The sequence below is a fragment of the Castor canadensis genome, chromosome 10, assembly GCF_047511655.1.
Source record: "Castor canadensis chromosome 10, mCasCan1.hap1v2, whole genome shotgun sequence".
NCBI classification, from domain to species: domain Eukaryota; kingdom Metazoa; phylum Chordata; class Mammalia; order Rodentia; family Castoridae; genus Castor; species Castor canadensis.
This window is the reverse complement of record NC_133395.1, coordinates 96,680,164-96,698,427: the sequence shown is the minus strand read 5'-3', so window position 1 is coordinate 96,698,427 and position 18,264 is coordinate 96,680,164.

The following is an 18,264-nucleotide window of genomic DNA, read 5'->3' as shown; positions in this document are numbered from 1 at the left end:
TTAGGCAGCAAAACTGGAAGAACCTGTACACAGCAGTGACAGACATGTGGGGAAGGCATCTCAGTTAATTGTGCTTCAGGAGTCTGGACAGGAATAACATGTGCACATGGCAAATCTCAGCACAGAAGAATCAGGGTATTTCACACTTCATAGCTAGTCTAAACTGCAGTGACCAAGAGAGTGGAGTGTGGTCACAGGGCTCTTAAGCCATTGTGACCTGGATCTCATTGTGATGACCAGGCTTCCCTCAATCTTACTGTGGTTCATAAGCTGCCTTAATTTTACTATTTAAACCTGACTACTGAACCCCACTGTGTAGTACAAGCTGGCCGCCTAGGGAGGAGTGAGGTCACGTTGAGGCACAGGCTTGAGTTGATCTCAATTCAATACTTCATTTGTGTAAAGAGTATAAAATGTCTTGTCTCAAAGGAGAGATGTAGAAATTAATTCCTTTCCAGAATGTTTTCTGTTTGTACAATTTCTCATTTTGTTGAACGTTGCTGTTAGTAGATAAAAGTTAATAAATTCACTTACTATGTGATATTTAAATTCATTGAATATACCCACTGTGTGTTTGTGCACATGTGTGCATGAATATGTGTGTGCTTGCATATTGTGATATTGTCAGGAAGATAGGAACAGTGTATGTTAGTTATAAAGAACCAAGATGGGGAGTGATATTACAAGTAATAATACAAATTATATTCCAGAAGTCTGATTGGCAGCAAATTTTATTGGTCATATTTAACATTTGGTTATGGAAGTGGTTGATGCTGAATAAATTCTGGTTATTTTTTATTAAATAATTTCTCACCTATAGATTTAAACTGTTAACCTAGTGTCTAACTTTGTAAAAATATATATATACTTGTTTTTCTATTGTATGCAAATCAAAAGAAAAAGATTTACTATTTTTCTGTTGTATGTTGGATTATGTAGGAAATGTTTGTGAACAATTCAAAAAGTTCCTGTGGATGTTTTGTGTAGTATTTTGGCATTTGTATCAATAGTTTAAAATTCACTTCCAAGTAAAACTCCCATGATGCTAAAAAAAAAAAAAGAAAGAATCCACTAGTTCCTGAAGGTAAACATTTCAGGTCCACTTAAGGAAATATCCTATGTGATTGAAGATGTAGCTTTGAGAGTGGAATTGATTTGCCCACTCTCAAAGGAGTAAAAATGACTGACGATATCCCAAATAGCTTGAGGTTTCTTTGGTGTCTGTACCTGCAGTCACTTGCTCTATACCAAAGTTTCAATCCAGGAACTGGAGTTCTTTGGAAAACTTCAGAAATTTCATCCCAATTCAACCTTGAACTATTTGGTCCCAGCAAGTTGAGGTGCAATTGAAGACAAAAGCAATCCTCTGGTTAGAAGGTGGCCCCAGACCACTGTCAGCCATACTGTTGTAAGTGGAGGGGTAGGGGCCTTAGATTGAGCACCTAAGCAGTGTAACCAATCGGAATAGCCTATGTGGTGACAGCACAGGGGGCTCACCATACCTGGAAAATGGAGAGCACTGAGGATGCTCCTTCCTGACCTGTTGCTTTGGAAGCTTAGGCAGGAAAGCAGGAAGACATCTCAGTTAAATTTGCCTCATTTAAATTTGTCATGGAGGAAAGGCATCTCAGTTAAATTTGCCTCATGAAACTGGACAGGTACTAGATATTCACATGGAAAACCTCTGCACAACAGAATCAGGGGAGTCCATTCTTCATAGCTAAAGTATACTGCAGTGACCCCAGGAGTGGAGTGTTACCACCGGGCTCTTGAGCTGTTGTGGCCTGGATCTCACTGTTCAGACAAGACTGACCTTCATCTCACTGTCATGCATAGGCTGCATTGATTTCACTGTCTCAGCTTGACAACTGTATCTCACGGTGTTGGTCCAGCTTGCTATCTATTATTTAAATTTGTGATTTATTATGAACTTTATTTGGAAGAGAGGCCTTTCCTGTATTATAAATAACTCATATCAGTTCATGGTGTTTACTGAAAGAACACATTTTAATTTCAGAATGTTTGTAATTTTCAAATAATGAAAGGAAATCATTTTCTTTTCATCTTGTCAATTCATATAAAGGCAAAAAAGTTCTATGGAATTGAGAACTAAAATTATGTTGGGAATATATAACTCAAATTTGTATTTTCAGAATTAATCACTTAACCAGAAGGAAAGGTAAGTTGCAAGAATAAATCAAACTATTTCTGGAATATGTATTTTTAAATATTTTGCTCAAAACTTATTTCTGTATGAAACAGTGTTTACAAAAATCTTCATTACTTCTGGTAGAGTGACTTGCACATAATTTCTGTCCCAAAATTGAATAGAAATACCTGACAACCCCTATGTATCATTGTAGAAAACCATAATGCACTTATAGTGAGGTCTTTAATGATTTCAAATTATTTTAAAATATTGGAGTAAAATATCTGCTAATAAAACTCAAACACTTTTATTAGCTTCCTCATCTCCCTTCACATGTACTTTAATTCATGGAAAATCCTTAACAGTCTTATTTATGGAAACCTATTATTGTCAAAAACATTTATATAATCTACATATAAACTTTTTTGGTGAAGCGCTGTCTATTACAACCTAGTCTAATACTTTTACTGCAGAGTAAAATCTCAGCTACAAGATTTTTATGCCTAGAAAACAAGAAAAATAATATTGACTATATTTTGGGGGATGCTATGAGAAGACATGAAGACACACAACTTTTTAAATTTTAAGTTTTTTCTAAATTAATTTAATGAAGTATTAGTTTTTAGAGTACAACAAAACCATAATAAATAGCTTGCTTTCCTCCATGTTAAAGTAACATTGTCTCAAAAATGAGAGTTTTAATACATTCAATCTTCACCTTTTTAGCAAATAAATAGCAAAAATGTGATTAATTTGAATGAAGAAATAATGCTAGTAAAAAGTACTTATCAGTGACAGGGAAAAAAAAGTATAACTTTGAATAAGTTCTAGGAAAGAAGGAAACAATTTAAGTCAAAAGAAAGATCTCATTATCATGTGAGTGAATTTTCTGCAAGTTACATTTCATTTTTTTATGTCAGAGTAAAATACTTCAGAAATGTTATATGTTATATATATATGTGCGTGTTTATTTATATATGTGTATTTACATAGATCAAATTTATCCATTAACAGTTGTGAGAAAACTGTTAGTTTTTGTGACTGTTTCTCCTATAAACATGAATGTGGAGGTGCCTACATTGTATGTTGACTAACACTACTGCAGATGTATGCCTATGAGTGGTAAAGCAGGGTGACATGGTAGTTCTATTTCTACTTTCTTTGAGGTAACTGTGTACTGATTTCCATAGTGGCTGCACTAAATTACATCCCTACCAAAAATGTGTAGGAATTTCTTTTTCCTTGCTGTCTCATCTGAATTTGTGTAGCTGATTCTCCAGAACAACCCTTTCAGATGGAGACTGCAAGGGGGATGGATAGGGCTGGAGCCAATAGTGGCAGCCTATTCAAAGTTTGTCCAACACTCTAAAGATCACAGGGTATTTAGACTATAGATGCAAATTCAATTCTGTCAGCACTACTTGCAGCTGTATGGCTGTGAGAAATCACTCCACTTATCTGATTAAAGATTCTTGTCCTGTGGAACTTCTGAAATCACTGACAGCTACATAGGCTTCTTGGAAAGTGATTGGAGCACACAGTAAGTGCTCTATAAATGTACCCAATATTGGTGCCACTCAGAGTGTTTGCAGAGTTGCAGCTGTCTTCCACACATGGAGAGACTAAAGACTAGAAAGAGGCAGTGACTTGTCAAATGTGATTGCTAATGTCCAATATCCAATGTCTAGCCTGTCCCAGCTGCAGTCTAACCATTCTCACTGTCCAAGTCCAAAACAATAGATAGGACTGGGATTGGGGGGCACCAGGTATGGATCTCTTTGTCTTGAGGTGGGATGGAAAGTAGTAGAGGTGACTTCCTCATCTGCAGACATATGGTCCGGTGGCCACTGGAAAACATCTCAGCCTCTGATTTTTCTAGAGAGGACTAGATAGTTCTAGCTTCCAACAGGGGAAGGTAAAATGCTCCACCAGAAAAGGGAACCACGTTTGGTGTGACCACCCTTCCTCCAAAAATGACATATTCCAGGAATGTTCAATTCTGAGAATATTCACATACCTGAATTCCAAGTAATGCCACATTTCCTGAAATTTTTGATGAATTTTGGCTCTATCTGATTTTCATTTCCCTTAAATCAGCAATGAGGTGACTTCTATATTCTATACCTGAAACTCAAATATCTCATATCCATGGGAGGTGGGCAGACGCTGTGGGATGATAAGGGCATCTGGTCCATGCATATATTCCCTTCCATTCAAGCTGCATTTATCATCTCCTTAGGATTTTGAATGACTAAGATAAACAAGTGGCAGAAATGGTGTTTCTCTCCATCTCTAGGTCTGTCTTAGGTTCTTGTTGTTCATGGTACTCACTACCCCTCAATTATATGAGGCCAACTTAATGTATTACCCTGGAAATACCCAGGGATACTCCTAGAAGTCAGGTAGCCCATGAGACCACTGTATCACTCTCATAATTTGGGGTCATGACCCAAATCTTGCAAAACACACAGAGAATGAATAACAGAATGTCAGTGGGGACTCTGGGTTTGAGAATTAAAGTGGGGGGTTAAGTTGTGGGAGGTTGTTTTGGCATGGAGTGAAGATTTGGATAAACAGTGTTTACAGAGATGAAGAAGCTGGTACAAAAGCTTTGAAGTGGAGGTAAGCATGCTGGCTTCCACAATCTTTAAACAGGCAGTGTAACAGAGTCTTGCTAGAGCTGTGGATGGAGATTCAACCATGCAGAATATTATAGGTGATGGGGAAGAGACTGTAATTGATCCTGATGGTGCTGGGGGGCCATGGAGATTTTCAAACTCCATGCAAGTGTGGTAAGCATTAGCCTCCAGAGATGGATTGTCAGAAATTAATCAAATAAAATTAAAATTCAATTCTTCAGGAGTGGTCAGCATTAGCCTCCAGAGATGAACTGTCAGAAGGTAATCAAATTAAATTAAAATTCATTTCCTCAGGTATATGTTTCTTATTTCAACTGCTCATTATCTAGACGTGCCTTCTCTATCAAACAGCAGAAACACAAGGCATTTCCATTATCAAGTAATGTTGTGCAGACAGTGCTGTGCTAAAGAACATGTAATGTTTAGTATTGAAAGTGTTTTGATTAGAAGATAGTCAGTGAGGGCAGATCCCAATAATTCAGTGAGATAGTGTTGGCCTGTGCATGGCATAGTGCCTGGCAAATACTAGGTGTCATCAGGAATGACTGCATATTTCCATGACAGCCCCCAGCAGCCAAACTTCCAAATAATCATGAACTCATACAGTTACATTCTTTATTGAATCATGGCTGGCTAGTATACTGTAAGTGAGGCAAGCTAGACCAGGGAAAGGAATTATTGGGATTTTTAGCCACCATATATCTTTTCTTAGTTCATTTCAGATTTGTCACCCTCTCTCTCTAAGTTTCTTTTCAATTATAAAATCTCAGCAATCTGCAGAGTTCTTTTCAATTGCACATCCCCTATACCTGTTAGAAGCCATGGAAAATTCTGACCACCACGCCAATGCAAGAAAGCCGCCAAAAATTCTGCCACTGCACTTTATACATTTAGTTAGAGTACTTAAAATTAGCATGGGTGTGTGTACATCACCCTAACCAATCCCACAGTAACCTCCCCTTTTCTTCCTTTCAGTCCCTCCACCCTACATGACAGGGACCACCACTGCTTTTTATGGTTCCTTCCTTCACTTATACTAAACTTTATCTCCCATACTACATCTGAGTGTCCTACCTGGACTGTTTCTACATAGTAAATCTTCTGACCAGAGTCTCCAGCAACTTCCAGGTTGGGTAACAATGGTACAGAATGACAGTGTGACTTTCAAGGCCAGATCATAAAAGGTATTCGAGATTCTCATTTGGTCTCTTGAACTGGTTTCCTAAGTTGGAAGTTTAGAATATTTACATTAAATTCTTCTTCCTTTTAATATATCAACTCAATGCTATAAATTTTCTCCAAGCTCTTCTTTTGTTGCCTTTAACACATTTTTATGTTGTGTTCTCATTTTCAATTAATGGGAAATATTTTAATTTAACTTAAGGTTTCTAATTGATCCAAACATTTGATATGTATTGTTCAATCTCAAAATATTTATGGAATTACTACCGACATTTCTGTTTTTGTTTCTTCTTTTTTTCAGTCCCATTTTTTGGGTCAGAACACTTGTCTAATGTGTATGAGGACCTGGGCGCCATTCCCAGCACTGATCACAAGCACACAAGAAAGTATGATCCAAAAACAATTTCTAAATTTATATTTTTTCAAACTCTTGAGGTGCAGTTAGTTTACTGGGAATTTTTGAGCAATATTGGTAAATATTTTGATGCAACATTTGGGCTTGCAAAGAGTGGGTATTCTGCTGATTCCAAATGCAATATTCTGTGTATGTTAATCTAGATGCAGGTGATTGGTGATGATACTCATTTCCACAATGTTTTGACTGCTTAGTTTCATTCTATGTCTATCACTTAGAAAGATGGCAATATTTTGGTCTCCAAGTTTAATATTGGATTTGTCTATTTCTTTTTCTAATTATGTAAGTTTTTGCCTTATCTGTTCTATTGATAAGTTAAATATATGTTAAAGAGTCTAATTACCTCTTAAAGAATTGACTCCTTTAACATCATGATTTGCTTCCCTCTATGATCACCTATAAATCCTTTTATTGTGAAGTTGGTGTTGTAAGAAAGTAAGGTAGCTTCTCTTTCTTTCTTTAGATTTGGGTTGGCATGGCAAGCACAGACTTCTGGATCCCTTTACTTATATTCTGTGTTTTCATATTTAAAGTACTTTGTTTTTGTACACAACATATTGTTTGGCAATGCTTTTTGTGTTGTTATTGTTGATGCTAGTTAGTCCATTTTGACAGTCTTTGCTTTTGAATTGGTTTCTTAGACCATTCATATCTAAAGGGAATATTGTGTTTTAAAACAGCTCACTTCTGTATTTTCTACTTATCAGAATAAAGAGCCATAACTTACATTTATACAGTGTTTACCAGCCATCAGAACACATTGCAAAAATTTATGCTTTCCACTTTCTAGCTTTCTATGCCAATATGACATAATCCAAAATTATTGAATGTTCTGGAGTTAATAAATTTGTTATGATTACTTTTCTCCATGAATATTCTGGTATAACAGGTGTCCTTGGGTATTCTTTCCCTATTTTTAGCATCAATTTTGTAATTATTATTTTAGCAGTCTCTGTCACACTTTTCTGTATATAATTGCTCAATCCAAATTAATGACACTTTAAAACTTCTTTATTATTACACTTCTTTATTATAATGTCACTTATAAGTGAAAATCTGAAATCATTTTTTTCACAGTGTTTTTCTTAAATTTCTCTCAGCACATTGGTGAAAATTTGATCTCTGAGAGAAAGCCCATTTAGATGCTTGGATTATGTCTAAAAATATTAGGAAATTACCTGTGAGTTAGCTGAAATTAAGCATTATAAAATTTCTCATAGTTGTATATTTGTACCATAATATTTAAGTGCCTGTTTTCTTTCTATGTCACAAGGTAAATTTCAGAATGATTTATATATCTGAATTGGCAGAACATGGGATTGTGGGCATTCTTTTTCAGCTTTTTAATCCAGAGTGCTGGACAGACTATATTTTTAGTTTTCCTGAGCCTTTCTATGGATAAGTTTGAAGAAAAATTAGTTCAGTCTGATGTTGAACACAGATTCAGATGTGTTTCCTTTTCTGTATTTGTACTGGGTTTAGATGTATTTTTTTTTCCTTTTTATGAGGGATGGAGTCTGGTAGGTTCTGGAAGTCTTCATTTTTTTCCTTATATATGTTGAAAAGTATATTGATTTATGACATTTTTTTCTTTTTCCCTAGTGGAATGGTCAATTTTTGTTTGACATATATATGTATATGTGTGTGTGTATACATGTATATAAAATGTCAGCATTTGCCATGTCAAAAATTTTCTTTGTGTAAATCTCAATATATTTTCTCAAATAGTGGAGTATATTTGATGGAACAATTTTATTTAAAATGTAGGTCTCCCATATTGGTGACACCACACTGACAAATATATTAATGTGGTCACAGATTAATTGAGCAAGAAATTACCAATGAATCTAAGTAAAACTTATACAAAAAAGATATAAATTTAGAAGAAATTCCCTGCTCATATCCATTACACTATGAAAAAAAAGTACATTGACATTAAGCTAAGAATAAAGTGACATTTTTGAAATGGCAATTAAAAATATATGTGGGAAAGTAATGAAAAATTTACAATTGAATTTTAACAAAAGAAAAAAGAGAAACATCCACTCAGATAAGTTAATTGTTAAACCAGTCTCTTCTTCATAACCTAAATTTCTCTGAAAGTAAACAAAGTGAGACCAATGTAAATTAAATTTTAGCTGGGTGTACTCATTACATGTTCAGACATGTAATGGAGAAGCCAAAATAGTACGGCTGTATATCCATATGATGGGGTGGGCCAATAAAAGCATTTAATGACCATATTCACAGAGATAGACAGATAAAATATATAATCAAAATAACCCCTCAAATGTCACATTGGAAAATACACTGATATGATTGTGGCAAAAATGACAAAAATGAAAGGACAGAATGGAAGGAAGGCACTGGATGAAAAGGGTCATAACACACATACTCTAGAAAAGAATAAAGAAATCTTGAAAGTCATTAAAAATCATTGTTACATATATGAATAACAATGAAATATTATAGATGAAGTACTATAAAATTTTCACAAGAGAAATATTGGTTAAAATTCAATTAGCATCCGACATGGCAAAGATGAATGGAGATGAATTATCATGATGTCATATCCTAGCTGTAGTCATAGTGCAGGTTAACTTGACCAGGACACACTAGAATTTGAGTAATTCTGAGAATTCATGAAGAAATCTCCTATGAATTATAGTGCATGTACTGAAAATATAGATTGGTATGGCCTAAGTTACAAATTGCTGGTAGAATAACACAGGTCAAATTCAAGACAGAAGTTAATTATGATGTTAATTTTTAAAATCTATTGTGATGAAAGAGGTAAAAAATCAGTAATTTGAAAGGAACAATAGTATACTGTGAAGTGTTCATGACAGTGCTAAAATAATAACCAATATGGTATTCACTCCAGATCATAGAAAAATACCAGCAGACCTAATTATAAACACTGCCATACATATAGCAGAATAATCATGAAAGAAAGAGTCTATATTTTTATGTGCCTACCTAAACATTTAATATTCTGGAATCAAAGTAAGGGAATGCATAGCTGAAATTTAATGATGGGGTAAAAGTGTTATAGTAGCTTCAAGAGGCTTAATAAACTCTATGGATAGGAAGGTTACAAAGCCAAAATGGAATTACATGTTTCTGAAATCACACTGAAAAAGAATTATAAAGTGACCTCAGGTTACCCCTATCAGTCATGCCTCAGCAAATATAAGCAAATAGATATAACCTCCTACATTCTATTTGATCACAATGCAATAAAACTAGAACTCAACAACAAAAATTGGAGCAGAAAATATGCAACCAATTGGAAGCTGAGTAATATATTTCTCAATGATCAGGGGGTCATATGTGAAAAAAGAGAGGAAATTAAAAGGTTCCTGGAAGTTAATGAAAATTAAAACACCACTTCCCCAAACCTATGGGACACAGCAAAATGCTATGAGGAATGCTTATAGCCATGAGTGCATATATTGAAATGACAGAGATATCTCAAGCAGACAACCTAATGCAACCTATCCAACTCCTAGAAAACAACAGCAAGCAAAACCTAGAGAAGCAGAATGATTTGAAGAAAACAACTCCTAACAAAACTTATCTTTTTAGGAAATATATACTGAAATTAAATACAGAAGAAAATAACATTTTGAAGTGACAAAAGTACCACTAAATATATGAGAAGTAAAATTGGAAATTTCCTCATTGCATTTGTAGGAAAATGGAAAAACTTCCAGTCAAATAACTTAATCAGTTATGCAACATATATAAAAATTACAAAATAAGATACAACAAATTACATATAGTCTGTCAGAGTTTATCATAAATGTCTTAAGAAATTAAAAAATTAAACTGAATACTAGTGTATAAAATAGAATATTTTCTCTGAGAGGTTGAATGATAAGTTTGGTAGACAAGTCTATCAGGAAAACAGAATGAAGTCATAACTTCAGAACTTATAAAGATATGGACAAAAATGAGTGTTATATTTTCACATGAAAAGGGAGGGACAAGAAAATATAATGCATATTTATATAGAAAGATAAAATTCATAGTAAAAAAAAATAATCTTAATTTGTACAGTAGAAAATACATTGTTTTGAGACTTGTAAGATAGAAAAATTTCAAAGGAGACATAAAGGAAACAGAAGTATTTATAAAATGTTGTGGAGAAAGAAATTTCCATGCACCTCTCCACGTGAACTCTAAATAATAAAAAAAAGACTGCAATTGCAACATGTGGGGAGGGCTGTATACAGAAGAAAACAAAAGATGCATGTGTGCAGGAGAACTCTAAACAAACAGACTGCAGGGCTAGGTGAGTGTAAAGCTATTCCTGAGATCTGCATAAATAAACCCTGCAGCAGCAGGTGGTTGACCGTAGGAGGCAGGTGAGCCCCAGCCTCAAATAGACATTCACAAAGCTGTCTCCAGACTCTTTTTTTGTTTTTTTTTCTCTTCCTTTGATGAGACAATGACAGAACTGTGTATTGCATTTGAACTTGAGATTTTTTTTGTTTTATTTTGTTTTTTGGTTTTTTTAAATTTTTGCCACTTTGATTAGACAATGACAGAACTTCTTCTCAGACACCAATACCAGGACTGGAGACTGAAGGACTAACACCAAAATTATTAAGACTGAAACTTTATTGCATTTGAACTTGGGGATTTATTATTTTTATTATTATCCTCTCTCTGTCTCTCTAATGCCTGTTTACCTCACCATTGATTAGTACACTATCTTTCCCTGTTTATTTCTCTGTCTCTGTATTTTTGTGTGTGTGTGTGCATGCATGTGTATGTGTTTGTCGGTTTATTTGTTTGGGTTTTTTCTTTTGTTCTTTTCCTTCTTTGCTTTCCCTCTCCTCTCACCCTTCCACTCTAGATATCACCATTATTATTACAAGCTAGACAATACTGAATTACACACAGGGACAGTAACAATAGCAAGGGCAATGATGGGAAGATGGAAAAAAGACGGAAACCATTTTCTCACCAATAATAAATTAGTACAGGAACCAGAGGGAAATGAAGAAAACAGATACCCAGATCCAGACTCCAACAAAAGGAAGATAAACTATGCCAAAGAACCCAATGAAGCCCAGAATAACAATCTGACAGAAGAAATCCTGCAAGTAATCAATGAGAATTTTATAGAGATGATATGTATATGGTCAACCAAAATACACAGGAGACACTCAAGATATTCCAAGACAACAAATGTAGGGAATTTGAGAAAGCATAAGAAAAAAAAAAAGAAACTATAGAAGCAGTGTATAAACACCAAAGTGAAACAAAGAACACAATAAAAAAAGAGAGAAGTGAACTCAGTACAAAAATAGACAATATCAAAGAAGAAGTGACTCAGGATATGAAAAACCTCAGGAAAAAGAATAAAAGAGAAATGCAAAACAAAATGGAAGGCCAATCCAGCAGACTAGAACAAGCAGAAGATAGAATTTCAGAACTCAAAGATGAAATGGTAATTAATGGAAAAACTGAAGAATTATTAGTTAAACAACTCAAGACCTGTGAAAACAAAATGCAAGAACTTACTGACTCCATCAAAAGACCAAACCTGAGAGTCATGGGAATTGAAGAAGGAAAAGAGGTGCAAGCAAAAGGAATGCATAATATATTCAACAAATAATAATGGAAAATTCCCCAAATCTAGAGAAAACTATGCCATACAGGTAAAGGAGGCCTCAAGTCACCAAACAGACATGACCAAAATAGAACTACCTCATGACATATTATCATTAAAATGAAAAGTACAGAGAGTAGAGAAAGAAACTTGAAGGCTGTAAGAGAGAAAAAAAATAACATACAAAGGTAAATCCATCAAATTCAGAGCAGACTTCCCAACAGAAATATTGAAATCAAGAAGAGCTTCGGGTGAGGTCTTCCAGGCACTGAATGAAAATAATTTCAACCCTAGGATAATGTACCCAGAAAAACTATCATTCAAACTAGATGGAGCAATAAAAGCCTTCCATGATAAGCAGGAACTAAAACAATATATGATCAGAAAGGCACCACTACAAAAGATTCTTCAAGGGATTCTGCACCCAGAATGTGAGACCAAACATAACCATGAATGGGCAGGCAGTACCCAACTACAGGAAAAGAAAAAGCAAGAAAGTAGGGAGTAACATCGATTTTGCTACACACAATCAAACCCTCAAACAACTATGACAACTAAATGACAGGATTCACCACATACCTGTCAATACTAACACTTAATAATAATGGACGTAATTCCCCCATCAAAAGACAACATCTGACAAAATGAATTAAAAAGGAAGATCCAACACTTTGTTGCTTATAGGAGACCCATCTCATCCATAGAAATAAGCATAGGCTTAGGATGAAAGGCTGGAAGAAGATTTACCAAGACAATGGGCCCCCAAAACAAGCAGGAGTAGCAATACTTATCTCGGACAAAGTAAACTTCAAACCTACATTGATCAAACAAGATAAAGAAGGACATTCCATACTAATGAAAGGGGAAATAGGCCACAAGGAAATAACAATTATCAACCTATATGCACTCAATGTCAATGCACACAAATATATCAAACATACTCTGAAGGACCTAAAAGCATATATTAACTCCAACACAGTGGTTGTGGGAGACTTTAACACACCACTCTCATCAATAGATAGGTTATCCAAACAAAAAATCAATAAAGAAATCCTAGATCTAAAACATACCACAGATCAAATGGACCAAGTTGATGTCTACAAAACATTTCATCCAACTTCTACACAATATACATTCTTCTCAGCAGCCCATGGTACCATCTCCAAAATAGATCATACCTTAGGGCACAAAGCAAGCCTCAGCAAATATTAGAAAATAGAAATTATACCATGCATTCTATCTGATCACAATGCAATAAAACTAAAACTCAACAACAAAAATAAAGAGAAAAAACATGCAAACAGCTGGAAAGTGAATAACTCATTGACTAATGAACAATGGGTCATTGATGAAATAAAAGAGGAAATTAAAACATTCCTGAAAGTCAAAGAAAATGAAAACACAACCTACCGGAACCTATGGGACAAAGCAAAGGCAGTCTTGAGAGGAAAGTTTATAGGCATGAATGCATATATTAAAAAGACTGAAAGTTCTCAAATCATTGACCTAATGATACATCTCAAACTCTGAGAAAAACAAGACAAAGCAAATCCCAAAACAAATAGGAAAAGAGAAATAATAAAAGTAAGATCTGAAATCAATGAAAAAGAAACCAGAAAACCTATACAAATAATTAATGAAACAAAAATTTTGTTCTTGGAAAAAATAAACAAGATCAATAGACTCCTAGCAAACCTGACTAAAATGAGGAGACAAAAAACCCACATCAGTAAAACCGGGAATGCATAAGGGGAAGTAACAACAAACACCATGGAAGTCAAGGAAATCATCAGAGGCTACTTTGAGAACCTATATTAAAATAAATTTGAAAATCTTGAAGAAATGGACAGATTTCTAGATACTTATAATCATCCAAAACTGAACAGAGAGGACATTAATCACCTAAATAGATCTATAACACAAAATTAAATTTAAGCAGATATCATGAGTCTCCCCAAAAAGAAAAGTCCAGGACCTGATAGATTCTCTGCTGAATTCTATCAGACCTTAAAAGAAGAAATAATGCCAACCCTCCTTAAACTGTACCATGAAATAGAAAGGGAAAGAAAATTGCCTGACACATTATATGAAGTCAGTATTACACTTATCCCAAAACCAGGCAAAGACACCTCCAAAAAGGAGAACTATAGGTCAATCTCCTTAATGAACATCTATGCAAAAATCCTCAATAAAATAATGACAAACTGAATTCAACAACACATAAAAAAGATATTCACCACGACCAAGTAAGCTTCATCCCAGGAATGCAGGGTGATTCAACATATCAAAATCAATAAATGTAATGAACCACATTAACAGAAGCAAAGACAAAAACCACTTGATCATCTCAATAATGCAGAAAATGCCTTTGATAAGATCCAACACCATTTCATGATAAAAGCTCTAAGAGAACTATGAATAGAAGAAAAGTACCTCAATATTATAAAAGCTATATATGACAAACCTACAGCCAGCATTATACTTAATGGAGAAAAACTGAAAACATTGCCTCAAAAATCAAGAACTAGACAAGGATGCCCACTATCTCCACTCCTATTCAACATAGTCCTGGAAGTCCTCGCCAGAACAATTAGGCAAGAAGAAGGGATAAAAGGAATACAAATAGGTAAAGAAACTGTAAAAATATCCCTATTTGGAGATGATATGATCCTATAATTTAAAGACCCAAAAAAATCTACTCAAAAGCTCCTAGACACCATCAACAGCTATAGCAAGGTAGCAGGATATGAAATCAACATAGAAAAATCATTAGCATTTCTATACACTAATACTGAACAAACTGAAAAAGAAAATATGAAAACAATTCCATTTACAATAGCCTCAAAAAAATCAAATACCTAGGTGTTAACTTAACAAAGGATGTGAATGACATCTATAAGGAAAACTATAAACCTCTGAAGAAAGAGATTGAGGAAGACTATAGAAAGTGGAGAGCTCTCCCATGCTCATGGATTGGTAGAATCAACATAGTAAAAATGTCTATACTCCCAAAAGCAATCTACGTGTTTAATGCAATTCCCATCAAAATCCCAATGATATTCATCAAAGAGATTGAAAAATCAACCATTAAATTAATTTGGAAACATAAGAGGCCACAAATAGCCAAGGCTGGACAACACTGGAAGTATCACAATACCTGAATTCAAACTATATTACAAAGCAATAGTAATAAAAACAGCATGGTACTGGCACAAAAATAGACATGAAGACCTGTGGAACAGAATATGAAACCAGAATATGAAGGACCAGGATATGAAGCCACACAAGTATAACCAACTTACCTTTGACAAAGGCACTAAAAATATAAGATGGAGAAAAGACAGCCTCTTCAACAAAAACTGCTGGGAAAACTTGTTAGCAATCTGTATAAAACTGAAACTAGATGCATGTTTATCACAATATACCAGTACTAACTCAAAATGGATCAAAGATCTTAATGTCAAGCCCCAAACTGTAAAGTTGGTATAGGAAAGTGTAGGAAATACTTTGGAACTAATAGGTATAGGCAAGGACTTTCTCAATGGAACCCCATCATCTCAGCAACTAAGAGATAGCACAGAAAAATGGGACTTCGTAAAACTAGAAAGCTTCTTCTAAACTGAAGAGACCACACACAGAGTGGGAGAAAATATTTGCAAGCTACACATCAGACAAAGTTCTGTTAACTAGAATATATAGGGAGCTCAAAAGCTAAATTCTCCCAAAATTAATGAACCAATAAAGAAATGGGCAAGTGAAGAAATTCAAATGGCCAAAAAACACATGAAAAAAGGCTCACCACCTCTAACCATAAAGAAAATGCAAATTATAACCACACTAATATTCCACCTCACCCCTGTTAGAATACCCCTCATTAGCAACACCACTAACAACAGGTGTTGTTGGAGGCTTCTTAAAAATCTAAACATAGATCTACCATAAGATCCAACAATACCACTCTTGGGGATATACCCAAAAGAGTGTGACACAGGTTACTCTAGAGGCACTTGCACACCCGTGATTATTGCAGCACAATTCACAATGACCAAGTTATGGAAACAGCCAAGATGCCCCACTACTGACGAATGGATTAAGAAAATGTGGTATTTATACACAATGGAATTTTATGCAGCCATGAAGATGAATGAAATCTTATCATTTGTAAGTAAATGGATAGAACTGGAGAACATCATTCTGAGCAAGGTTAGCCTGGCCCAAAAGACCAAAAATTGTATTTTCTCCCTCATATGCGGACATTAGATCAAGGGTAAACACAGAAGGGGATTGGGCTTTGATCACATGATGAAGGGAAACCACACAAGGGAGGTGCACACAAGGGAGATATGAGGATAGGTAAGACACCCAAAAAATTAGATACCATTTGTTGCCCTCAATGCAGAGAAAATAATGCAGATACTTTAAAGAGACAGAGGACAACAGGAGAAGGGGACCAGGAACTACAGAAAAGGTTAGGGGACCAGGAACTAGAGAAAAGGTTAGTTCGAGAGGAATTAATTTAGAAGGTAATACACATGTAAAGGAAAGGAATGTGAGTCAACTCCCTGTATAGCTGTCCTTATCTCAACTAGCAAAAACCCTTGATCCATCCCATTATTTTTTATACTCTCTCTTCAACAAAATTAGAGATAAGGGCAAAACAGTTTCTGCCTGGTAGTGAGGAGGTAGAGGGGGAGAGAGAGGGGGTGGGGTAGGTAAAAGAGGGGTGGGGGGAGGGGAGAAATGACCCAAACATTGTATGCACATATGAATAAAAAAAGAAAAGAAAGAAAAGACAAAGACCTGAACATGTTCCCTAGCAAATGGCTTATCTAATGCAATTCTGGATAGCAAGAGACAATCTGTAGGATGTCTTGAATTTTAGTTCAGAGAGGGATTCAAAAATTCAGATGAGGATCTGGAAACTAGGCACCTTCGTGACACAAAATAGGGCTGTAAATCAAAAAAGAGTGATTGATTTTTTAAATAATAAAAATATTTCATGCTGTGGTTCTGGAGTACTATAAGAACTGCTTCTTCCAGCAGATGTTACGAAAATTGGTATGGTCATACACTCTTCTCAGAGGGTGATGTGTGTTGACATCCTGAGACCAGGACTTCAAGGACAGCCTAGAAAACCTAAGTAGACCTCATTTAAAGAAATAAACAAATAAAATTCATATACATGCTTTTAATATGCCTCCCAGCTAAATATTCATCAGAATATATGTCAGCTATGTGAACTCAAAAAGTGATGGGGATTTCTGCTTTAGTTACAACTGCTTTAGAATCTTTACCAAATCATCTTTTCCAGGTCTTTTTTGTTATAATCTGTAAAATGGAGGATGCTCTGAAATATAGTTACAAACACATTGCACAACTTCATGTGTAACTGTCTTATTTGATTTAGAATACCAATAAATTTAGTTTTATCATGGAAACAAATCTGGTTGTTGCTCCTACTCAGGCTACCAACTGCCCTCAGAAATGATTAATCACAATGAAGGCGGGCCTAGGCTGGATTCAATAATATACCTCCAGCCAGCCAGACTCTGGGGAATTTAATGAGGAGATGTTGATTGAGAAATAGTGTAGGGTTGAAGAAGACGTTCTTGACCTGAAACTTTACCTATCAAATTGAAATTAGTATTGGGCCCACTCTGAACAACCCCACTGAGTGTGTATCACACAATCCCTGCATCATAATTTCCTGTTTGTGCAAGCCAGATGGTAGGTATTGCAATATTGAGTTCAAAGAAATCTGAACTTTCAAGGTCACTGTCTGATAGCTAGAGACCTCCCTATTTCAGAGCTCTAATCCCCAGGTAGTCTTGTGATTCTTTTTCAGCTCCTGGGACTCTGTAGAAAAATAAATCACTGGTTCATCATTGTGCAGATGCAGTGTGGGGAAGGGTATGATCTCACACAGGGGCTTTAGTATATACTTTAGGAACAAGAGACTTTGCAGTTGAATAAAAGAAGAGGTAAATCATTAACTTCTCAGTGTTCATGTTAAACCTCAATAAAGCTTTTAAAAATGGCACACTAAACTAGAAAGTTGTCTCTTATTCCATCACAGATAAAGAACATGGAAAATCAGCTTCACCTCTCTGTATCTCAGTTTATTCATTTGTAAAATGGAGACTTGCTGCTGAAGAAAGTAGATTTATTTTGGAAAGGTCAGTAAGAAGTCATATTGATAGCAATGGACCCTTGATGAAAGGTGATACTATGGACATAACATATTTTTGATAGTGTT